At 38.6% G+C, this 25,554-nt stretch overlaps 1 protein-coding gene across 1 annotated transcript in view; it reads left to right on the top strand.

Annotated features, from left to right (window-relative positions):
• PRKCA (protein kinase C alpha) overlaps positions 1–25,554 on the top strand; it is a 162,566-nt gene that overhangs the window by 36,375 nt on the left and 100,637 nt on the right. The gene's annotated exons all lie outside the window — the stretch shown is intronic.

The raw sequence follows: 25,554 nt of genomic DNA, 5'->3' as shown, positions 1-25,554 counted from the left end.
TTTAGTGTTGAGTGATTCTGGTTTTCGAGGCAACACAAACTAAATATTTTGACTAAAAGTGGGGAATAGTGGTTATCATTTCAGCCTGTACAATTCTGCAAAACCACATACAAAATAAATTTAGGTAAATACTGCATATACATGGAAAAGTTGGGTATTTTTAGTAATGTTTCTGGTTTCAGAGGAAACTTGAAGGTATTACATCATTACACAGAATAACTTAATTGTGCATCATGTTTTTCAAGCAGTATGTCAAACTTTTCACAGTTAAATATAGGAAAGGAAATAATACTACAAGAAACAATTTTTTAAATAAAACTTTTCAGTTATAAATCTAATTAGGGAGGAAAAAGGGAAGTGAGAAATGTGTTTTAAATCATGTTGTGAAAGGACATAGAGAATATAAGGCAGTTCGCTATGGAAATTTTAGGAAAGACAATTATTTCCCACCAATGAGAGCATTGTGGGAAAGATGGAGATAGTGTCAGATGGAAGATGTGTCAAGGGGTGAGGGGCATCCAGTTAGATAAACTGGGAAAAACAGTTTTAGAAGTAATGAAGGGCAACTTTTTAATTGGATCTGGGAATGGGGAAGACAGTGACTTTGTTTGGAGACTGTCCTGGTCTGAGATCCAGTCGCTGCAATCACTGCGTGTTACCGTTGAACTTCGTAGGAGTCTATTCTTTGAGTCTTGGCCCTTATGCTAACACGAGGAGGGGGTAGTTCCTGCTTCCAACCAGCCGGTGGACAAAGTAATAAGAATAGACTGGACAAGGTTATGGTATTAGGTGTGTTATGTCTTTAGGCAAATGAGGATCCGATTGAGAACGGCACTCCTGCCTGAGAATTTTGGAGTGGGGCTCTGTTAGAGTTGCTCTGTTTTTGTCACTGTGCATTAGTGTATACGGACAGTAAAACAAATGAAAAAATTCAAAACAAAATACACTTGACTGCTTTTAAGCTTGCTCTTCTGAAGTATTTGGTGTCCAGAAACTGAATATTTTACGTTTTGCCATATATGGCTATTTTGATTAAGTACTGTCATATCTATCAGACAGGTGGAACTGAGATCAGTTCTTGCACAGGCTCGCGTACCCCCATCTGCAGCTCTGCGTGAAGGCAGGAATCTGGAGACATTTCTCTGTTGTGTGTAGTGTGCAGAAATCAGCACATTTTTCTCCTCCCTCTCTCCCCTCCTCCCTGTTCCTGATAATGCCTTTTCTTTTTAGATTCAGACTTGATATGCTAAATGAATGTTGATTTGCGTTGTTTCCAGTCTGCACAAAGGTTAACATCTTTAGATAGAAATGTAAAATATTTGGAGATATCTCTGCACTGTTTTGCTTGCTGCAGAGTTTTTAAAGGCTATGTGCAAGATGAATTAAAATTTAAACTTTTCAATCTACTCACTTCATAGTGAAACCGAGTGACTGTATGCTTGCAGTCCTGTTGTTTGTCTGCCTCCCTGCACAAGACTTTCTTTCTCCAAGTTCCAGTCTCAAAAGGACTGAACACTGTTGGCAGACAAATTAGGGCTGTATTAACATTTTGTTTTTGTTTAAAGTAGTCTCTCTAGGCAGGGTCAGGAGTGTTATTTGCAGTAACCTTTCAGCCTTGCTTTTTGGTGCCAGCTGACTAACCGTGGCAGTTGCCATAATGTGCAGTGTGGCATGGCTCTTCCTAATGATCGAAGAGGAGGAGGAGGAGAAGATATTTGCCTATCTCTTTTAATTGATTTCCTCTGCCCTTCTTCAGCAAGCTGTCAAATTTGAATGTTTGCCCCAGTTTTCTTTGTCGTATGTAGAGCTAGTGGGTTGGTGGTTCGAAGCTGGCAGGAATCAGCAGAGCCTGTGCCAGTGAGGAGCATTCAGATGCGAGCGATGTCTCAGAGCATTGGGCGAAGCAGCGCGATTTATACAGTGAATCGCGTTTTTAGGGCTGTCGCCACTGAACTTTCTGAAGGCTGGAGAACATAAGTGGTTTCCCATATGGAACTTTTCACAATATTAGTCTTTGTAAATTTTGAGCCATTAGTTCTGTAACTCTTTCGGTTTTGATTTTATTCCTCTAATTCACTGACTTTGGTTTAGCTAACGTCTAGGAAAGGTTGAAATGCATTCCGTTACTTTTTGGAGACTTTTGTATCCCAGTATTATGTGAACTCAGCTCTGGTATTTTTGGACAAAAGAACAGATTGGAGTTAGAGGAATAATGCAAGTCCCTACAAAACGCCGAAGATTGGCTCGTGGCTCGGTGCTCGTTCCTATTTGCTCCTGCTACCTTGGAAACAAAGGGTGGCATGACAACAAAAGCAATTGAAGATGAGAGGTTAAGCCTCACAAACATTTGAAATGCGCTCTTGTGGGGAACTATTTCGTATTATTTCAGAATGGCGTTTCAAGTTTTAGCATATCTAAGAAGTGTCTGAATGTCTGTGTTTGAACCCCATCTTAGATTGAAATCAAGATTGGTATCTGAAAGGTGTAAAATATCATTTTAACATGTAACAATGTTTTATAAATGTTTGTTTTAAGTACAAAAGAGCTTAAGAAATGTGTCTCAGGTCTGTCTGCAGCTAAAAATAAAGTTTAGTCCAAGGTGTTGAAGTTTTCTGGAGAAATTTTTGGTCGAAAGCTTCATAGAAACATGCGAAGAGTGTTTCTTTGTGTGTGTGGAATTAAAGGTCGGACCATAAAAAGTTGGGTTTGTGTGTACAGCACTGCTGTTACCAAGGTTGTCACTTCTTTTTTCTCTTCTCCCCTGAAGTGTCCTGTTACTTGACGTGGTAGAGCAGTGCTTTAGATGGTTTGTGCATCACCTCGCCAAAGGATCTAGAAGTTATCGTAATACTTGTGGTCCTTTTTCTGTGTCCTGAGGAGTCTTCTGCCTGAAGCGGAGGACAGCAAGCCAAATCGTGCTGCCCTGCCCATGAGCAAGACCACAGAGGTGATTCTGAGGGCGATCTGCAACCACCAGGTCCCTGACGCATCTCCCTACTTTGTTTTACAGATTTCTATTCTCTAGTTGTCTGTCTGTGTCTTGATTTTCCTCACAATCTAATTTAGCTAGGGTGAGGTTATTAAACACAAATGAGGTTATTAAATACACAAATGAGGAGAATACATGTCAGAAGTGGTATGCTTGAGCTCGCATGCAAAATGAGTTGCATGTTGGCAAGTAATTGCATACATAGGTTTTCAGGACAGCATAATTTAAAATGATTCTTTTTATAAGAAACTGACTTACATATGTGCAAGTTCTCCAATCCCTTAATACTGTGTTTTCACTTTTTAGTTAGGTCCTTCAAAGGCTATGCCAAAAAAGAAGTAAAGAAGGAATTTAGTTTTCGAATAAACACTTCTGGTTTAGTTTGAAGCTATCTTTATTCAGGCTAAAGCAGCAGTGCGGTGAACAAATAGTGGTTGCTTTGCTTTTCAGTTCATCTTCAAACAGTGCTTTTCTTATTTGGTTAGATTTTCTCTGTTCAGTCACCTAGCAACTTCTAAGGGCCTTGGATTCAAACATTAAATGCAAAAACAGAAAGAAAATTAGGGTCCTCACAAGTGCTAAACTAAAAGATTCAGAGTCTTCAAATTGACTGCTACAACTCATTAACAAACCATGAGAATTTTACTTTAATTCTTAAATGCACATTTCCAATAAGGGCAAAAAAATGTTAACTAATATTTATAAAACCATTTGCAAGTTACCATGTTGTTAAGTGTAGCTTGGAAAATATTCAGTTAGAGTAGTGCAATGTCAGATCTCACTATATGTCCACGTTTTTCCTGAATTAAGATAATCTGATACCAAAATACATGTTTAAATTTCTTAAGTCCAAGCTAGAAAAAGTTTCCTCCAAGCATATTTGCACTGTCTTCTCCATTTTCAGAGACAGTCTTACTGTAATTTGATTCCAGTTTCAACAGCTACATCTTCAGAAGCAAACAAGCCTTTCTGCCACTGTCAGAAGGCAACTTACCTTTTTTCTTGCCGTACCACAGCAGCACAGTACTGCAATTCAGCAGAGAACAAAATATATCAAAAGTTGGTTGGTATTAGCAGACCACAACCTACATATAGAAAAAATCAAATGTATGAAGAGGAAAGATAGGACACAATGTCAAAGGACTAAAGAAAAAATGCAAGGACTGTTACAATACGCAGAGTCTACTTTGGAAGTGTCACATGTTGCATACCACCAGTATTACTTCATTTTAAAAATTAGGCATGATCATCAGTTGGAGCTTCTTATTAATAAATATTTTTTTAAAAAAGGGTCGGAGTGAGGAAAAAGTGCTTAGCACCGAAGTTATTTGTTTCCAGATAGTTTTGCAGGAAATACCAAGTTTCCAAAGTCTGCGTGAGGGCTTTTGCCCTCAAATGCTTTTGATATTTCAGGACGTTTAAATGTTACTTCTCTAAAGTATTGCAATGTGTGTAATAGAAAAGGTCATTTATTATCTTTTGAGTAATAGCATAATTTTGAAACTCCAAGCTTCTAAAGAAAATAAAACAAAATTTTATGAAACTTCTCCGACTTTCCTCAAGGCATTTCTTGGATGATAAGGGACTCTCAGCTCAAGAAGCTTTTATTTGTCTTTCATGGTTGTACCTGTCACAGCAACTTCACATATTGTACTAAACTAATGATGAAAGTGGCACACCACTGGAATCTGTCTGCTCAACTCAGCAGAAATGTCCATTGCTTCAAATGTTTCTCTGTCATTTTAAAATTCAACCCACATGTGTAGTCTGCTGTATGCAAATAAGCACCAAACTGTATTTTTCCTCCTCCTACTGCAGTGCTACAAAACATCACAAGGTGAGAGAGGGGACAGTAGTCTTCTCCCCTGACCTAACAAAACTCACCCACGTTTTAGAAATACCTTTTAACTTCCTCTGTTAAGTGATGGCTTTGTGACCATTATGTTCAATACTTATAATTACTTAAAAATGCTTTACTTATTATTTATTATTACTTATACTGTAAATATATTTTTTTAAATAAGATTTTAATTGAACCCAGACCAAGACACTTGACTTATTTAAGCAGATTCCCATGATAACTTGACTTCTTTGCTATATACTATGTAAAAACTGACTGTAATATTTGCTATTTATGAACCTTTTCCTGCCAACTGGCATTTTACTGAAGTCGATGAAAATTCTGCCTACAGATAGATCAATAGCAGGATACGGCTGTCGCAGAACCCTTGAAATTTATTGTGTGACATGATTTAGACTGTCTCATTAAAATGATATTCATCAACTCCTCCAAAAACCACAAGGAAGGCTTCTAAAGTTCCAGTTACAGCCCTTTATTTGTTTATATTTACCTTGAATCATCCTTAAGACTCAGTTATTACAGCAGAAAATTAAGTTCAGAGTTTATCCTAACAGTTTCAGGATTCAGTTTAGGACACAAGATCCTATTCAGCGGATAAGCAAACTATCCGAACAATCCAAACAAAGTAGATCTACTTCTAGATGTAGACCCTCTACTGGTGTAATCTTTTCGTAGCTTCACTCTTACTAGAGACGTTGTGATCCGTTGCACCAAAAAAAGGATTTGCTCATTTAGTATTGAATATGCTCTTGAGAAGATGGTAAGGGAAAAATTAAAACATGAAGAGCTGAAGGATTATAATCGTTAGATAACTTCCTGGAAAAGTATAAAGTAATTTGAATGAGTATTCTTTATTATGGGACTCTGGTGAAGGAAAATATGCAACTATATATTCTACAGTAAAAGTCTTTTTTTTTCAGACTGTCAAAGGCCATGAATGAAACATTCATTCAGTGAATATATTGTCCTTGAAGGCACACGTGTTTTGAGCAGAATAGAAATAGTATTTTAAAGAGGGGAAAAAAAAAAGTAATGATCAAGTGTATTAAGTTGAGGAGGAAAAAAAAAATCTATTTTATAAAACATGGCTTATTTCAAATTCTTATTACAGTACTGCTTTGGGATACTGTTTTGTTGCATTTCTGTGCGTCTATATATACATCAGAATGGGCCCATAAAGTCCTGAGATACTTTCACTGGATCAAGCATCTGAAGAATTTTCTGCCGACAAAGTCACTCTGCTCCACAAAGAAAGCACAGAGGCAGAATAATAACCACTGTGATTTTCTACATCGTAAACTAAGGTGAGCTGTCCATCCATCCCAGGTGGTACAGGGTAATTCTGCCTGCGTTGCTCAGTCATTGCAGTGGTAAAGTTCTTTTTTAATTTGGAAACCTGTATATTTTTTGTTTTTGTAAAAATAACCTTCAATTACTGTTTCAATTAGATGTGATGTTCCTTTTATACCAAAACCTGTTAGTCAGACTCTGGAAATTCCACAGCCGTGGAAGTATTCCAAAGGTGGCCTGTGGTATACACTGTATACCATAGCTCTTTATTGCGTTCTTGATACAAATAATACATTAGCATTTTAAATGATTAGAACAAAATTCATTAACAGGAAGTAATCAGTGAAATGCATCCTTGCTTAAATCTGCTACATCTACTAATACTTTTTGGCTTTTAGTGCTCACTGACGCAGCAGTGTAAATTTGATGCAGCACACTGTCCAAAAGCCTCTTAGGCTCTTTTAATCATAAAATCATGAAATGATGCATCTATCCAATGCATTGCATCATTTGAGGGACAGATTCCCTGCCGCAAACTAAGACCTATCATATGAACACAGATTTTTACCTTGAGATTCAAATTCTTTACTAATTAATCTAAAAATTACATTACTAAGCCTTGTAGCAACTGGCTACATGTAAGCATTTGGCAGGCCATACAAAGAGAATATGTGTTAATTGTCTGCTTGAAAAAAAAAATACCAGCAAAAGCTGTATCCCAATCTCCGAGCCCATTTCTTTTTCATGTTGGCATTTCTATGCAAAGCATGCTGTCAGAGCACGGCCTGTTTTGCCACCAAAAAATCATTTGTGAAATTAGACAAATTGGAAAGTTACCAATTAAACTTTTCTATACCATAAAAATCCTGAATGCTGATAAGGACTGTAAGCATTTCAGTTTCAGTTATGAAACGTAATGGCAGAAAGTTTGCAGCCAATAAAAGTTAAAGCACATTTTTCCTGTCAGATAGAAATCTTACTTGCCTTTTCTCTAGGTCAATGAATGAGTCTAGACACGCTAACAGCCACTAGAGAATTTGCATCTATTCCTTCATCATTTCATTCTTTCCTATCCTTTGCATAACATGCCCAGAAATTGGTCCAAAATGTGAAGGAATGAACTGAAAATGATGAAAGTCAAAGTGCTCTATTTATTGGGGGACTTCGGTTTGCCAGTCCTTAAACAGATGCTACTTGGTCCTGAGTGAGTTTTTGCTACATTTACTGCATATGCTGTCAGACAAAAAAGCTGGCATGATCAAAAGTCTAAGCACTCACTATGCACAAAGACACAAGAAAGAAATCTTCCGTAAGTGTCCTACTAGTGGAAACTAAAAGCAATGCATTTGTTCCCGTTTGGTCACAGTTGCACAGGGAATTTTTGTTATTTGATGCAGCATGCTCGGGCACCCCAGCAAGACCTGCCAGCTTCAGCCAAGCAGCAGTAGCTTGCTCTAAGCATAACGCATGCATAGATTATCCCATTATTTTAAACCTCATTTTACTTTAGCCAACATATATGAGCTTAATTCATTCTCATTTAAATGCCTGCACTGTATATTTTAAACTGTGAGAGAGATGTCTTTATAGCCCATGGAGTGAAATGGGCTCTCCTGAGGGGTGATTAATATCATCTGAAAGCATATGTTTAATAGAGTAGTATCCCCCTTTTCTAATAGGAGACCTTTCCTTATGATGCAGGCATTCACATTAGGAAGAGATAAAGCACTTCTTTTAAAAGAGGTGCCTATTTCCATCCATCGGCTTTAAAGCAACAAGCTCAAACAGGTATGAATGCTGACTGTCTAAACATGTAGGTGAGATGAATCCCACGGGTGTTCATTTATAAACCTGTAATAATCAGGAAACCCAAGATAATCACCCCTCACACTGTAACTCGATGAATCACGATACCTCAGTCAGGAAGAAGGATAAGTTTTGTGTGTACAATGAAAAGTTAAAGCGAGAGGAAAATCCAGAAGTGATGGGCTGCTCAACAAAAGTGAGGGAAGGTCTGGATTTTTGTATGAATGGTCATGTCCATTAATTTAACAACCAGATGGTCTCTACTGACTTATTTGGAGGAAACCGGGGATATTAGCATCAATATAAGCACTATGTAAATGAAAGCCATCATGTGAACAAACTTTATGGTAAATTCCTCACTAACAGAAAGATGATCATGCACAGGTTTACTGAAAATGGAATTTACATGACCAAAATATGTCTGAGAGGAGATACTTACTAAAAAAGCTGACAGTCATTTGGGTATGCTGAGGTTTTAATAATTCTTGTATCAAATAGAATAACTGTCCTGAAGAAGGAATATTTTTTCACTTTAAAAAGGTGGCATGAAGCTTAATTTTTTCCTTCTTTTGCTGCAGGCAGTTTTAAAAACTATTTAACAAAGCCTCACATGTAAGATCCAGAGATGAAGAGGCCAGTGTAAAGCATAGGAGACCAATCTGTATCATACAAAAGCTCATGAAAAAAGCTAAAATATGCATCAGTCTATATCAGGACGCATGTGCCTGCTGTTATCAGTACACCACAAGTATAATGGAAGTTCATTGGTTGCATCTTAGTCCAAAACTTTAAAGCAATTAATGCTAAAGATAAAGTCTCAATTATTTATGTTAATTTTTTAATAAAGTTCTTTTTTAGTGTCCTGCTTATATTGAATGATTAATTAGATGACATTAAGTGTAAAAGAGCCAGTATTTTGATCCACATAGAGTTTTTTAAAGATACAGATCTCTGGAAGAAAAGCGTTGCTTGCTTTTATTAACCATTCTAGGAAATTCACACTACCTTGTTTGTCACTAATGAATAAATATCAGCGTCCTTTTTTGTGTCTCCATAACGTTCTGCAATTTACTGTCTCTTTTGAAGGGAACAAAACCACAGCAGGCAAGTCTTATTTCAGTAGTCCCTGGTCTAATCAATATTCTTCCATATGCCTTATGTTAAATGTGCTTTGTATTTATGTTTAATATTTTATTATTTATATTTATCTTTATCAAATCTGTTAATAGCATTACTAAATGAGTTTCATGATGCAGCTGTGTATAGCTGAAAGGCAGTTCATCTTTGCTGTTAGGATTTTGGGAAGTTGGTAGCCTTTTCATGCAGCTTTTTAGTATGGAAGAGAGCTCTTAAGTAGGTACAGCAGTGGTTTTTCAGGAGCAGCCATGTTCCCTTCTGCTCTGCAAGAAACAATTCAGGATGTGTTATGTTCCTCAAAATGCCTTCCTTACTGTACTAAACATTATAATTATTAGTTGGAATAAATGTTTGTTTTCAGCAACCTGTATCATAACCTGAAGTTACTATAAACATCTTGCCATTGGTTTATCTTACTCAAGATGGCAAAAGTGAAATTATGAAAGAACTAAAGAGCTGAATAACAGATTCAGCCACAGTTTCTTAGTAATGTAATATGTTCTTATTAGATTAATGTATTAAAAAAAGGCTCAGAGATCTGCATATTCCTTTAATGGGTTATTTTGAGCTTCCATTGAAGCAGATAAACTTTAGTAGATTGACTTAAATGCCAGTTGGGTAATAAAGCAGGAAGACATAATCTCTTTCTTTAGAGCAGAGAGTCATTTAAAGCTGAAATATGACTAATTAACTCAATTGAACTTGTGAAACTCCTTGCATTTGTTAATGGTTTTACTCAGTTAATGTCCCTGTGAATGGATGTAAAATCCATACTAAAAAATTATGTACCTCTAAAACATTAATATGATCTTTTGTTTTCCCTCACAAATATCCATGAAACATCAGTTTGCACTATATTTTAAATTTTATACTGTTCGCACTATATTTTAAATCTAATATTTTAAAATAAAAACTTGCAATATTTTTGTGAGATTTTCACAAAAGCTTAAAGCAGTTATGAAATAATATCTCTTCAAAACTCAATTATACAGGAATACAAAATTCTGTTGTTAGAATGAGGTTCCATTATATGTTATGGAAATTAACTATACATTCCTGATTACAGTAATACTTGGTAATACTTTTATTGTTATTATTATTAGTGTCAGCTGACACTTAGCAGAAGTGTGTCCAGAAAGAAGGAAAAGAAAATCTAAAAACTCCTCTTTATTCTGTAGTTGTGCTATAAGGCAGTGAAGCCAGAGCAAGAAATAAAAAGGTATTGAAATAAAGAAACCAGGGCTCTATCCTCAGCAGGATCAATGCATCTTGTCAGCCCTGGACATTTTTTAAAATAATAGAACATGTTATTTTTTCTTTTTTGTTGCTTATCCTCAGTTTGTTCCAAATTCTGAGTCACTTTCATAAGTCTGTTTTTAACAAGTTCTATCCAGTTTGTGAGTTGCAGAACAAATGCATTGATTGGTATCTCAATTGTAGCAATTGTCTCACCAGTCATATTTAATGTAGCTCAGAGACAGTCTTTGTGTTTCTTCTTAGAATTTAACAATATTTCAGTGCAAAATCTGCTGCTTTATTATTGTATATATTGTTAAAATAAGGGAGCAGCAGATGGCTGGGGAAATGGGACAAACCCTAAAACTGGGATTTTCCTTGCTGTCTGATCTGAGTTGTGAAGAAGCTGGACCTGTCTTGCTGCAGACTCCAGTGCTATTCCACAACTCAGGAAAACTGCTCCAAGTCAGAAATGTGGTGGTCCTGCCCCATCTTGCTCTGCAGCTGCAGTCCATGCGGCTGCCTGGCTAACTGTCTGCACACAGAACCTTTTTTTGCAGTAAGTCTTTTTGCTACATCAGCATGTAATAGAAAAAAGCACCAGTAATGTCACAAAAAGGGGGTGATCTTGGGTTTGGGAACACAGGACAGAGAACAGTGGCAGTGGTAATGCTGATTTAGATCAGCTCAGTCTGCTATGAAACCATGTTTGAAGGCTCTTGTTTTACATATAATTCTTAAGTTAGTCCAAGGGCAGAAATAAACACCTGGAGAGTGGGGCAGGTAGCAGAAACATTTTAAGCAATGGTGCTGGTTTATGCCTGCGTGAAGCATATGTGAAACTGCAATCCAATGACCCTTTTGTTAGTGGAGAACTTTGCAGGTTGATGTTGCTTAGCTTGGTTTCCTGCCCATTGAGTGCAAACAGCCTGTGTTACCGGAGAATTTTTGCTGCAGAGTGAAACCATATAGAGTTCAGTTGTTGTAGGTCTGCCATCCAAGCCTGGGGAGATGTTTTTGCCCTAACTAATGAAGAAACTAATTTGCAAAAGAATCTTTATGGAGATCTGTATGGAGAGACTGTAGCTGGAGTGCTTTGTGAACACTTCACCCTCTCTCTCTCTCTCCTGACCATTTATATAAGAGAGAGTTTAGTCCCATTTTAACACCTACATTGAATTTCAGAGTGTCTTATTTGCAAGTTAATCATTACAGCTTTAAAGCAAAGTTCCTGCCACATTGAAAATTTATGTTGCATTTAGGTATTATTGAAAGTTTGATTTCTTATATGGTAGTTTGTTGATGTATTATACTGTATTGTATTTAGGATTCAATTTTTCAAACTTCAGAGCCTGAAGTTAGCTCTACTTTTATTATACTGCTTCAACATAATTCATTTAGAATTAATCTGTTCTCATACTAGTTGGAGTCCACTGGAATTTGTTATTTTCCATGTACTTCTGTAAAGGTTTCGCATTGTTTACAGAGAGAACGTGCAATTTTACATAAATCACTTGCTTTCTTACAGTTCTGTTGCATTATTTTACTCAATTTCTGAAGGGTTTTAAGCACCCTGCAGTGTGCAGCATTAAAAAGGCATACAATGATTGAAATAAAAACTATTTTTGGCTGCAGTCAAGGAATATGCACAATCAGAAATATTAAATAGTATTTGAGAAGTGTGGGTGAGATGTAATGAATGAGCTGTATTATATAAAACTACATTATTCAGGCTATTGAGTATAAAGACTTTAAATCCAAATCTTGCAAGTGAAAATGTGCTGGTGGGTTGTTTTGGGGTTTTTTTGTTTCTTTGTTTTTTGTTTTTAAAACTTGCTCCAGACTCGCTGTGGAATAATCTTTGTCCCCAAACCAAGGTCTAAGAGGAAACATTACAGAGTACAGACTTCGGTCGTTTAGAACTTAAGACAACATTGAATGTCTGGATTAGGCCTGGCTCAGGAAGTAGGAGATGCATAAACATAGATCGTAGGGCTGGAGAAAGTATTTAAGTGGGACGACTTGCCGTAGACGTGCTGGGTTGTGTACTCCCTTGAATAAACCTGGAAGTGGTGTTATCTGTTCGCGGTTCTCCCTGCTTTCCATCAGCACTGCGTGGGCTTGACAGCACTGCAAAGAAGTCTTGTCCTGTTAAAGTGCTTTAGTACGGATGTCAGTGTATGCACTCCTGGAAACTACTCTGTCTTGTCCGTGTATGTTGCTTTGCTGTGTTTTTCTGTGTGTTCTTGCATTGTCCGTTCTGCGGCTGCGTGCACGCGGCTGCGTGCCTGGGTTGGGGCGACGCGGGAAGGGGGCACCCGGCGGGAGCCCGCCGTTGCGCTGGGCCGGCGCAGCAGAGCGCGGCTCCGTCTCGTGCGTTAGGGAGCGAGCGACTAACTGCTCCCAGATGTCAGTGCGGGGCTGGATGCCAGACTCGGCGTCTGGGGGTTTTTCCAGCTCACTGGAATGTTAGAAGAGTGCTAGGGTTAAGTAGAGAGCCTAATGACACTTTCTCCTTCCTGGGGAAAAATAAAATAGGCCTAGTTTGGCTTGCCCAGGTACCTAGTGCGGTGATCTATACTCTGCCTCTAGCAATAACTTGTCTTTTAGAGCTGGTAGATCTACTAATATTTTTAGTGGCTTTTTTTTTTTTTTTTTTTTTTTTTTTTTTTTTTTTTTTGACTAATACAGTATCCCGGCTATACATAAGTGTTGTGGAGACTGTAAAAGACTAATTTATAATGATATCAAATGCATATTAGGAAAAGGTTTAATAGCATTGTTCTACTGTATGTAAGAAGGGGGACAGTTAGGTTAGTGGGGGAAAATAGTGATTGTTTCTGTGAGAAAACCTTTAAACTTCAAAAGAAAAGGCTTGGGGTTTTTCTTAATGTTTTTTAACATACGTGAAAAATACAGAAATTTCTTATGTGCTAGTTATCTGTGCTTTTAAAAACTGTCAACTGCAAACTCAAGTTCTTGGCTTTGATTTTTGGTTCTTGTTTTCCTTATCAAGCTGCAGATTTTCAGGTGCACTCATGGAAAGCTTTAGTTTTTTTGGTGTTCTCCATCATCACTTTAGAAGTGTTAATGCGTCGTATGGTAAAACCTTGAAGAAAAATGGTCTGAAAAGGCAGTAATTGCAGACATTAATTTACAGCAGTTTTGGACTGTAGGCCCTTCGTGGGTGTTTCACAGGAAAGTGGGTAGCAGTGAGCTGGAATGTCAAAGCTTTGGCAGAACGTGCTTTACCTTTTCTAGCCCTTTCCTTCACCCCTGCTCTCCCTCTCCCTTCTTTGATCAATGGCTTCTTGAATTCCAGTTCCTTTTTGATACTTGAAAATTCTTGGCCTGTTCTAAGCAATACTCTGAGATGAATGTCTATGCTGTTTATGCCTAGCTTATTACTTAGGTGAATATATTGCTTTTAGTAAATGCATGGGATAGAAAACAGTCCTTACCTTTCCATATCATGAGAAAACTGCTCATAAACTAAGAAATACTGTATATATTTCTGCTTTAGTGGGCCAAGAAAAACTGCACAGATATTTCAAGATAATACAGGCGGAAATCTTTGTATGCCATTGTCAATGTATTAATAGTCAAGGTTCCCTATGACGTAGTGTGTGTAGACAGTGGTAATGAGAACAGCCACTATGCTTTCTAAGAACTCAAATTTAGGCTTAATTTTGGTGAACATTTCAAAATGAAGTTCAAACTGGAGGAATCTTCTCTGCTCTTGAAAAATGTTTTGAAATCTTTATAAGCCATCTAGACAAATTGAGATGGGAGGAAAGCTGCTCGGCTCATTGACTTCAGCATGCGAAATGGATTGAGTTCCAGCATTCACTTAGGTCACGATTACCTGGCAGTTTTATCTAGGATAAATCTAGCATATATCTAGGCTGCTACTGAGATCTTTCATTCTCTTTTTGTGCTACATGAACATTCATTTTCATGCGCGTTGAGCTAGTTCAGGGAACCGGTCCAGCTAAAAACTAACCTTGCCAAAAAAAAAAAAAAAGAAAATCTTGGCTGCATGAATGTTAAGACATGGAAGCAAGCAGACAGGACCACCCTTTTTGAAAGCAGTGTGCCACATGTCAGATTAAAGTGGTCATTTAACCATGACTTAGGAAATCATCTCTATGTCAGTTTTGCATGGTGATGTAGTGTTCCCTAAAGAGCAGAAATGTTTGAGCTAGCAAAGCCCTGGGAACCAACATATGCAAACTAGGAAGGGCTTTACATGAGCTCATAGCACTGCATTAGGAGACTGCTGGGTGTAATTTGTTTAATCTTCCTGAATGGATGCTCAAATTTTAAAAGCTACAGTGACTGTTGACTGTTACGGAACTGGTGTTCGTCCTGCACATCTCCCATCTCAACCTTCTTCTTTCTTTAGAAGAATATTTTTCTTTAATTGTTTTACTGTGAATGTAAATAATTCTTTCATAATCAAAGGATGTGTTTCTATGGTTTCATTTTTTATCTTTATGCTATCTACCCCTGAACCTGCAGGTAGCTTCTGTGATTACCACTTTTGCTCTTTGGAGTGAAGTGCTGTAACCTATGTCTGAACTGTGCCATTTTGATGACTACCAAACATAAGAAATGAATCTGCTTGTTATGAGTAATTAATTTACCATTCAAATACACTGAGGAAAAAAATGTTCCGCCAATAGGAGAAGGATGAATTTCCTTAGCAGTGTAATTTGTTTGTCTTACGTGCTTTAAATGACTTTGGCAATAACTTTCTAACCATAATTTGTCTAATGCAGAGGAGTTTTTTTGTGTTGTTTTTCTCTCAGAGAAGTTGCTGTTATTTTGAGACGAAGCTATGTTTTCAGTGACTGATGAGAGTAGGAAAGTGATTTTGAAGTTTATAGCAGATGACCCTTTAATAAGATGTAGTTAATTGGATAAGACTTGCAACAAATATTGAGCATCTGTTGCATAATATCAAAAAGTACAGAAAAACAGTAACAGGAAAAATCTTAAACAAATGAACAAAACAGCATCAGTTTCTTGATGTAATACAATGTTCACTGCTGAAACAGAGTGGATGATTAGAATCAGAAATCCCAGCCTGAATCCTTTGAGAAAAGTCTCTAAAGTGATTATCAGTTGGCTTTATCAGTTTTCCTCATGCCTGAAGGGAGCTGAAATTCCTCATTTTGCTTTGGCTCCCCTGAAAATTTCAGGCATATCTTTGGAACCTTTTTATTTTAAAATACTTTTTGCTATTCAAGTCACACTTTACGTAGGTTGAGAGAGGCAAAGAATAATTATTGCCATAAAATCTGGGCTTTCTTGGAACGGATATTCTGCGGGCCTCCGGGCAGCACGGCGAGGGCTGCTGGTGCTCTGACCTTGAGGTTGTGGTGGTCCGAAGACCTGGGGAGAAGAGGTGGGGAGACCAGCCTGAGCTGCTGATGTGTGACGCGCTCTCCCAACATGCATCCCCTTCACTACTCTTACCCTTGCTTCTTCTCGTGGGCCCTTGGGAAGGTCTCTGTAAAGCATTCTGGTTATCCTCCTTTGGCTGGAGGGCTTTCGAATGCACTTGCTTTAGCAGAGTATGTCATTTTACGGTGAAGTCCATGTTACTGTGGCTGTCCACTTTTGCTGCCCATCCTGGTTCTTCATAGTCTGTGGCACACTGCAGCTGGCAGTGTTAACATGCCTTTAATATCTTCCCTTCTGTTGGTGGATTGGACCATTATTTTAACTTATAACTGTAACTTATAAATTAGCCTAAATGTAACATTATGTCTATTTTGTGTTAAGGCAAAGGAAACTGTCATATTAGAGCTAACATTGAATAAATTATTGTATCTGAATCTTAGTAATTATTGCAATCCAGTATGAAATGGGAATGCCTGTTTTCGTAATAATCAGCATGTTAATTTGGAGATATCTCAACTAAAGGTACTAAATATTGCTTTGCAAATACAGTAGTATAATGAATACTGACAATTTCATTATATCTAAATGATTTGTTTTGGCACCAGCAAGAGACTAAATAATGCTTTTCAATTGTTTGTGCCTTTCAGGCCAAATACTTTTTTTTTTGGCATTTTAGACATGTAAAATGAAATTAAGCCTCTTCTCTTAATTCATCCCCCTCTTAATAAAAACAACAAAACACAAATTGATAAAGCAGTTTGCTGAAAGTCCTGTAGCAAATTCATGACTGATTGATTCCAAAATGAAGATGTGTTTACTAAGTCTTCTGCTATAACAAGACATACTCCCTTCAGCAACTGGATCTTTGTCAAGATGTTCCTACAGATTAATTGGTCTAGCTGAATCTCTCCACTCAAGCAGAGTGATGCAGCATGACCAAGATTTAATGAAATATAACATCGTGTAATGTTCACTCGCTACTGATTTTGCCATATAACTAGATTAATATCTTTTATTTTTAATACCTGCATTTTAGCACAGAATATGCCATAGAATGGGCCACAGAACTGATTAATCTTGCAAGTAGGGATGAGCTAATTTTTGGAGTTTAAAGCACATTTAGATAGCAAATTTAATTCCTATAGAGATAATGGTGATCATTAAGCAATGTAAGGTGAGTTTGTCATCAGAAGATTTAAGAAGCTTTCTAATTACCTTTTTGATTTAGACTCTGCCCAAAATGAAAAGAGCTAGAAAGAGCAAATGAAATTGGACTGAAGAGGAGGAAGCGTGTCTGGGTTGGTGTTTCTGTGGATCAGTATCATGGCTTTCTTCGTACTTGAATTTATGTAATTTTATGTCAGGTGTAAACATTAAATAGCCCATAAATGCTGCAATAACATTTACTTTGTGGGATTAATCTTTCCCCCTTTAAAATGAAGTGCTCTGCTGCTTTTAGAATAAAGGTGCAAGGTGTAAGTATTTTGCTCTAATAATTTTGAAGCCCTATTACACTGTTCTGGAATCATGATCATCTGAAAGTTAATGTCAAAGGATAATATCTTTTTAATGATATTCATCCATATAAGTAAATGTGGAATCGGACTGTTATCCTTGTTACATTAGTAACTGGGAATTATTTTTCCTATTAGGATTACGTCGAAAGAGGTATTACAAGTGGTTTATTTCTAGTAGTTAAGTACCTAGTATATGGTTCTGTTCGCGTGTCCAACAGCTTGTTCCGTGTCATTTTGGCTTCACTTGTTTACATCCTGAAGTGAAATAAATACTGGGGGTTTTCTGGCAATATTGGCATTAATGTGTGGCCTGTGTTTCCTGGCAAGTAAAGTTCATTAATTTTGTTAGATATAAGATTTCTCAAACACAGCTGAAAAAATAGACTTAAATTCAAAATATACTAAAATACGTAACATTCAGATCTTGGCATTCAGTTCTGGCTTTGTACTTTTTATGTTTGTGTCCATTATAAATCACACTAAAGGAAACAAGTCTTTTGGTTTACAGCCATGAGTAGCTTGATACCATCGAACTAGCTTGACATTGAACTATTAGGTAAAGTATTGAGAAAACAAGCTATACAATTACTGCTGAAATATTCTGAAGTGTTTCTAGAAACCCTACAGCTGTGCTAGCACATCTTCTGTATTTCAGCAGTTTTGCATGCTTCAAATTGCGAGCCGGTTTCCACATTACTTTGAAGAGCGGTGCAGCCTGTGGCGAATTGACCATGTGGGTGATTTAACATGAGATGAAAAGCTGGGGAGTCCCATGCATCTTTCGGACGTGTCTTTGGTGTGTTAGGCCGCTCACGAGTGAGCAGTGAAGCCTTAGGCTTGGCCAGCAGCGAGGAAGAGCCCTGCCCATGGCAAACCCAGCTCTGGGCTCTGTTCAGCTCTTGCTGCGCTTGGTGGGAGGAGGCAGAAGGTTTGGAAGAGCGCGATGTGCGATGGCACCGGTCCTTGGAAGAGGAAGGCCGTTCTCGTTGCTCGTGGTTTCAGTGAAGATTTACTTGTTGAGGAACCGCTTCCCTTCTCATGCAGAAGGATGTGGACGGGGTTCAGTGAGACCGTGGTCGGTGCTGGTAGAGGTGGTTACCATGACTTCTCCAAAGCTGTTTGCTTTTGTTTGATCCCTGCAAGGAGCCTCCCCAAACGGCAGCTTTATTACAAAATAAAGCCAAATCAAGCAGCTGCGCTCTAGAGAGCTTCATGTTGTATCCTCTCATTTCATCCCGTCTTAAAATAGGCACAGCCTGGCGCTGCTTTGAACCGCTCACTTTTGCAGCCCTTTAGTTTTACATTTGGTAACGCAGCAAACTCGGGACAGCTGCTTCTTTAAGACAACCCTTTTCCGAGGCTCGGCTCGGGCTGCGGATGCGGAGCTGGAGCGCAGCGTTCCCGGCAGCGTCGGCAGGCTTGCCCGTCGCTCCGCTCTCCCACTGCTCCTCGCTGCGGGCTGCTGCCCCCCCGGCGCGGAGCGGCCTGCCACAGCCCCCCGGGGCCTTCCAGTACTGGCCTCTGGGGTGCTGGGATGAGCAAATGTTTAAACTACGGCACATTCAAACTACAAAAATGGTACAAAATGTCCGCTATTGCGGGTTGTGGTCTTTGCTGTTACGAATTCTTGAGCTAGCTCTTTCAGCACGCTGCGATAGAGGACTTCTGGGGTGTTAGTCATTTATAAAACGGGACACCTCAAGGAGCAAGGTTCATAGGCTAACGAAATTTTAGCTAGGACTCTGCATAGATACCGGGTTCTCTGTTCAGAAAATGTGCAGTTAACTAGCAGACTTCAGTACTTCATATTATATACTTAAAAGCTTAAATATTTTGAAAGCCTTCCTCAGCTTTATAAGCATTGCTTGTTCTACAATTTTAGGAAAAAACAGTAATGTGGTTTGTTTTGTTTGTAGCAGAGGGCAGAACTGCCAAATCTCTGCAAGCTCCAGGGCATTACTCTGGGGCACACAGCATGCTATTTTAGTATATCCAAACATGTTTTTGAAACATGTTACATATGTAACTGCAGGTATATATTTCTTATTTTATTACACTGTACTGCATTGTGTTGTGTTTTTCCAAACTGTCTTTGTGTTCAGTGTCTGTAATGGTTTGTCCTTTATTTGGTATCCAGTCCCTTTCATATTTAAGCAGAAATTTTTTTAAGCCAGCTTTCCCTCGAACTGTGATACTGTTATCAGTTAGGTTTTCCAACAATTAATCATGTTTTTCTTTTATAATTACACTGAGCCAATGGAGACAAATTTCCCTGCTCTGAGACGGGGACTTCACCTGACCATTCACTGGTTTTTCATGAGTTCCCTATGAAAACTCAACTCTATGAATGCCAGAACTGACTCTTGTCTTTCGTTTTGTCTTGAGGAATGATGTATTTGCTCTTCCTTGCTGCCGCTTTGTTTCTAGTCCCTCTTCACTGATTTAGTGTGTTTTGGAAGATACGGATTTTTATTTCTTCTAAAGCAGCATATGATTCAGCAGTCCAACTGTCTGAATTTAAGAATTTTTCAATGGCAGGAGCAACCTGGGCAGTTTTTCTTTGTTTTTTTGTCATACCCGGCCCACTGAAGTTGTTTGGGTAAATGAAAAGATGCGTGTCCTCTCCCAGGCATGCCGACTGTACACATGGCTGTAGGGCTTGCAAAGCCGGCTCCCTGGCCAAGCCCGTCTGCTTTATACTTAGCGTAAAGGAGTTAATGACCTGAGTTAAGACTGTTCAGACGATCTATATAATCCTTTCACATAAATAAGATAATTGTTGCGGTTAACCATTACTTTCTCTTAAAAATTTTGGAGTATGTAGAGCAGATCTTCTCTCCTCTCCCCTGTTTATTTAGCCTGGCTGAACTTGACAAAAGTGGGAAGAGAGGATCTGTGCCGCAAGGCGAGATGTGCGGATCTGAGGGTGTGCAAACCAGGACCTCAACACTCCTGAGCCTTGGAAGTAGGGGCCAGCCCTGATTTGTCGGTATTGATTTCATATAGTCTGTATTCTTGACTTCAAGGCAGGTTCTTGATGCTGCCCTAGGAAGACAGTTTGAGGACTGCAGAAACTGCACTGGAAATAAAGATAATCCATGAAGCAAGCAGTGTGTGACACTCTGTGGATTAGATGGACTTACTCCAGTTTCTTAGGCCGTACTAATGTGTATTTTCTCCTTCCTGCTGTCTGAAGAAGTATTAACTATTCCTCTTTGCTTCCTGAGTGGTAGTTTGTATTTTAGTAGAAATGACATTGTTAATTTGGTTATAGTACAGGAATAAGGTGTTCAGGACCACCAAAGAGACTTAAATCCCTTTCCCCCCCCAACCCCCTCCCACAGACTTCTTCGTTCCTCTTTTCTGCTGAGAGTAAATGGGTCCTTTTGATACTGAAGTTCACAGTTACGACATAAAAGTTCAGACCATAGCGGACAGGGCTCTGTGCTGACCTGGTGAATCCTCTTACCCTGAAGGTGCTGCGTGACCCCGCGCTGTTACAAAAGAGCATTAAGAAGCTTAGTAACAGGTTAAGGTGATGGAGGGAGAGAGCTCTTTTTCTTAACTATGTTATCGTGGAACAGGCTGTATCTTGCTGGGCTGTTTTAAGTAAGAAAGTCATAAATGAGAAGCAGAAAGACCGTGTGAGTTCTCAGCATTAGCCTGGGTGCTCTCTTGAGATAGCCCTCTCTTCTAGATGGGCTGGAAACATTGGCAGGAAAATTAGCTGGCGTGTTATAAATTATATATGTTGAAAAAGTTAGGGTAATGCAATTTTTAAATTCCCCTGTGGATTCAGTACGTTAATAACATTCAAAGATGTCACTTATGGCTTGTGCATTTGATTTATAATGCGCAGCCTCATTTAAATTAAATAGAACCGAAGTAATGCTTTTTTTCTTAAACATAACCATAATATCATATTCAGAACAGGAGGCAGAGAACTGTTGCTGTATTTCTTAATTGTTACTCATCTCGCTCTGTAAATATTCCCTGTTCCTGACCATAATCTATTCCTAGTAAATTTATTTAAATGGTGCTATCTATTTAAATAACAAATGTAGTTAATGTTTAAATGAATTTTCTATTTTGTAATAGTATCCTATTTCAGTTTAATTTAATTGCTGTATTAAATCTTAGAATAAGCTAATACATGCCACGTGACAGGTTCATTCATTGCTCGGTGGTGTGCAGAAAACGCAAGAAAAAGTCAGCTGGCAGTGCGTGTCCCCTGGGGAAATGCGGTGGCCTCCCCGAACATGCGGCCATGTAAACCAGGAACACAAAACCGCGCAGTGCTCCGCGTTGCGGGAGGCCCCGGCGGTCCTCCAGGTGCTCCAGGGCAGTGCCGGCAGGGAGGCTGCGCTCCTGATACTTCTATTGTAACTTCTTAGTGCAATTCGGAATCGATCCTTGTTCAGTTAGACGGTAAAAGCAAAAAACCTAACAAATGTTGAGTGCCCACAGACTGATTTCCCTATTGCCGTCACTGAGGCCTCTTCTGCCTTTTGCTGTGAAGGGATCAAAGCTCAAAACCTAGAGACGGCTCTGGCAGGCGGGTGCATGTCCGTAGAGCTCCCGTCGTGAAAGCCGGGCAGCTGATTGCGTTCTGCCAGTCAGGGCAGCTTTAAGGTCTTTGAGATGGGAAGCTAATATAAGATTTTTATTGTCCTTAAGACCTTATCAATTTATAATTTGAGATGGGAGAATAGTCTTGACTGTTGTAGAAATGAATCAAAGATGACTTGAAAAAGCTCACTGGTTTCTCTAAAGCGAGTAACTGGCAATTTGGTTAAACTCGCTTAGAAAATGCTGCGTTTATTATAGACTTATTATATATGCAGTTTTTTAATATACTCTCTCCATGCTTTAGGCTTGCTGCTTAGATTGTTTTACTGAATAAATTGATGGTGTAGTGGAGGCACTCATTTCTGCTGGAAAGCCTTCTCTAAGCTGGTATCTTTCTCCCTAAAGTGGGAGTGTAAAATTAGTTTCTGAAACATCTGTTAGGCTTCTGTAAATAATGCCAAATTCTAAAGTATATGACTTTTGTCTTGATATTTTTACCCCTAGTTGTTTGGCATGCTCGTGGCTGCAGAGCTCTTCAGACATACGGCTGAATGATGTGTGGGTGACTGGGGCTTCACAATCGCGTTCCGCCTTTATAGATCATCTAATAGAGGAGATTGCTTCTGTATTTATTGTTGTAATACTTCATTTCTGTCATACGAAACCTACTAGTAACAGTATTTTTAGCAGATAGCTCTCAATGTATCATGCTGATAACCATCATATGTCAAGTAATTGAGAAAACAGTTTAAAATTTACAGCAGTGCATTGTAACTATAAGTGATTGATCACAATTTGTGTGTTTTTTTCATAGCATGTTTTTCTCAGTACTGGGAACTGATAGAAAACCCTTGGTTAGAGTGAGTCGCCCTCGCTTATTTATCATAAATGCACAAATCTTGCAGCGCATCTTGGGCCTGTTTATTTGGAGAACGCAGGGGTGCCCCAGCCCCGCGACTTCGCGGTGATTTTGTGCCGTCGCTTTGGCGGCGGTGCTGCCGGGAGGCCCCGGGGGACCCGTGCGGCTCCGGCAATCCAGAGCCGCAAAAGCTGGAAGTTCACAGCCACGTTATATATACCGCAGATCAGGATCGCGCTGTCAAAACACGAAAATACCACGATAATTTTCTTTTTAACTGTCAGCCTGGTGATGCCGTTTGCTCTCAAGCTGCTGTGCATAACGCGTGCCAGCTCTCTTCTGCTTACGCTGTCGTTGGAATGTAGAGCAACAAATTTCCTTGGCAGTCTCTGCAAAAGTAGCATAATATAACTTTCATTACAGGAAAGTGATGAACATAATATGACTTCTTAACAGCTGCGAGAAGTGATGTGAAACTATTAGCATCTTTGCAAAAACAAGTAACAAGTGAAAAGTTCCTTTTCTTCGTTAATCTGTAGAAATGTCATGCTATTTTAGGCAAACATTTTGTTTCCACTTATCTGAACTGAGTGCCTTTTTACTATAAATCATATAGCTACGTATTATTTTGTGAAATTAAGACAAAATTAAAGCTTTTAAAATATGTTCTAATGGCCTAATACTGGATTTGAAAATGAAAATCTGAACATTACATTTAAAATTTGTAAATGACTGCTACTGGCAGTGTTTTAGCTCGCCCTTGTCCTTTTGCTGCTAGATTTGCTGCTAGATTGCTAATTCTCAGTTCCCTGAGAGTTGTCCGTTCCATTGTCTTTATGTTTATGTCAAATTATTTATTTTTCACTTGAATATTCTCAAAAGGTGAGACAGTGCTGAGGCTTTTGAATTAGTTACCCAAAAGTTCTGTGGAGGTGGGTAACCCATGACAAGTATAAGCAGGAAATGAAGGTAGTAAAATCGAGACTTTCACTATTTTTTAAGGAGAAGGCATGTATATTTTTTTAATTTCCCAATGGACAAGCAAAGTATGATCTGACTGGAAAACAAACTGAAATAAAATAAATCCTTCCAGCCATACAAAGGATATTTTCCGTGCTTCATTATCTTAAGAGCGCAGCACACGCAGAAGAAAATACCATACTTTCCTGGTAGCAAGTGGGGTTTTTGTGAAAGCAGATTAACGCTCTGGAATGATTTCTTGTAGTTCAGATGGAGCAAGCTGTTGGGAAAGGAGTTTGAGGACTGAAGCGCGGGAGGCGGCGCGTTTTGCCTGGGAGGATTGTGCTGTCCCAGGCCTCCAGCCTGCCCGTCAGGCCGGGAGGGCAGCGTCGGGGTGTACGCGGCCGTCTGTCTGCTGGTAAACTGGGCAAAGTTTGGTGGTCCCTCTGAATAATTTAAGTCTTAATAAGGGGTTTTGTAGGTGTAGTTTACTTAAGTCCAAAAGAACAGAAGCTGTGTGTTTTATATATTTTGGCAGCTGATTTGGAGTTTTCATTGTAGTGTGGTTAGCAGTTTTCTCTCAAGCTAGTAGCTAAAGTTCATAGGCGTAGAATAGAAAGGGCTATTGCAAACTATGGTGGTGTTTTCCCTATCTTGGCATTTATTTTATATATTGGTATTAAAATCATGGTCAACGTTGTCTATAGTTGAGAGCCCCTCATTATTAAGAAATTCATTTCCTAATTTCATATTAAGAAATTCATTCAACTCGGAGATAGGATATGACTACATAAATGTTACCCAAAATAGATGCCAAAGCATGTAGAATTTCTGTAAAATGCATTATTGCTGAACAGAGGCAGAACTGGACTCGCCTGTGTAGGATCTCAGTCTGGGAGAAGGACATCAATAAAGCAGATCCATTCTGCAACCTTTCAGAGGTATTTTTCAGATCTTTGGCATAGGTTATCTTGTAGTATTTTGAAAATATGTGACTACTGTATACAAAAGTAATTAGTTACGTCCTTCAGGAAAAAGAAGTTAAAATTATTTTTCTTCGTATGATTTACTCCTGCAAACATAAATCAGGCTATTGTCTTATAGAGTGGAAAGTTTGGAAGCAAAAATACAATTTGGGACTGAAATGTTTCTCAGCTGCAAGTAATTATTAATAGTAATTGCTACTCAGTGATCTTTCCATCAGTAGAAACAAACCATCCAAATGATAATTGTAGGATTCATTAGGATTTAGACAGATTTACAAACTAGACTAGCAAGTGGGCAGCATGCATTGAGCCAGAACTTTGGCTCGTGTCAAGTCAGCAAAGCTGAACTGAAATCAGTGAGGCAAAGCCCATTTTGCACCATTTGCCCAAATAATAAACATATGCCACATCAGAAATAGGAAGCGTTGGAAACCATTACTGCAGGGAGCGATGGTGGGAAATAGCTGAAGATGTGAAGGTGATGAGGGAGACGTTTTAAAGCCAGCCAGGCAGCGTAAGGGCGTAAAGCAGAGCAGTGCAGCACGACAGGGGATGCAGGACTGAATGCTGCAGTGACGTGAAGAGGCGCTTGATAACATCTTTCTCAGTCCTTGTTTTCCCGAAGTGACAGGAATTTGTATAGACACATTATAAATGAGAAAGAAAAGTGCTAAAGACTCCTCATAAAATGAACTGTTTTGAAAAATTGAGGGAACTTGCTCAATTTCCATTGAAGTTAAGCAAATTCAGTGTTTGTAATTGCAAATCAATTAATATCTATTTTATTCTTTAAAGTCTCCTTTAAAATACTGTATTTTTATTACCTGGAAACACAAAAAAGTGCTCAGGGAATGTATTACCTATAAAGAAATTGTGAATTACTTTAGAATTGTTTCATTGTAATTTCCTGACTCGTTGCAAAACACTGCTTGATA

This window comes from Dromaius novaehollandiae, chromosome 18 (genome assembly GCF_036370855.1).
Source record: "Dromaius novaehollandiae isolate bDroNov1 chromosome 18, bDroNov1.hap1, whole genome shotgun sequence".
In the NCBI taxonomy this organism is placed as follows: Eukaryota; Metazoa; Chordata; class Aves; order Casuariiformes; family Dromaiidae; genus Dromaius; species Dromaius novaehollandiae.
Note: the sequence above shows the minus strand (reverse complement) of the source record. Positions and strands in the feature narration are given on the sequence as shown.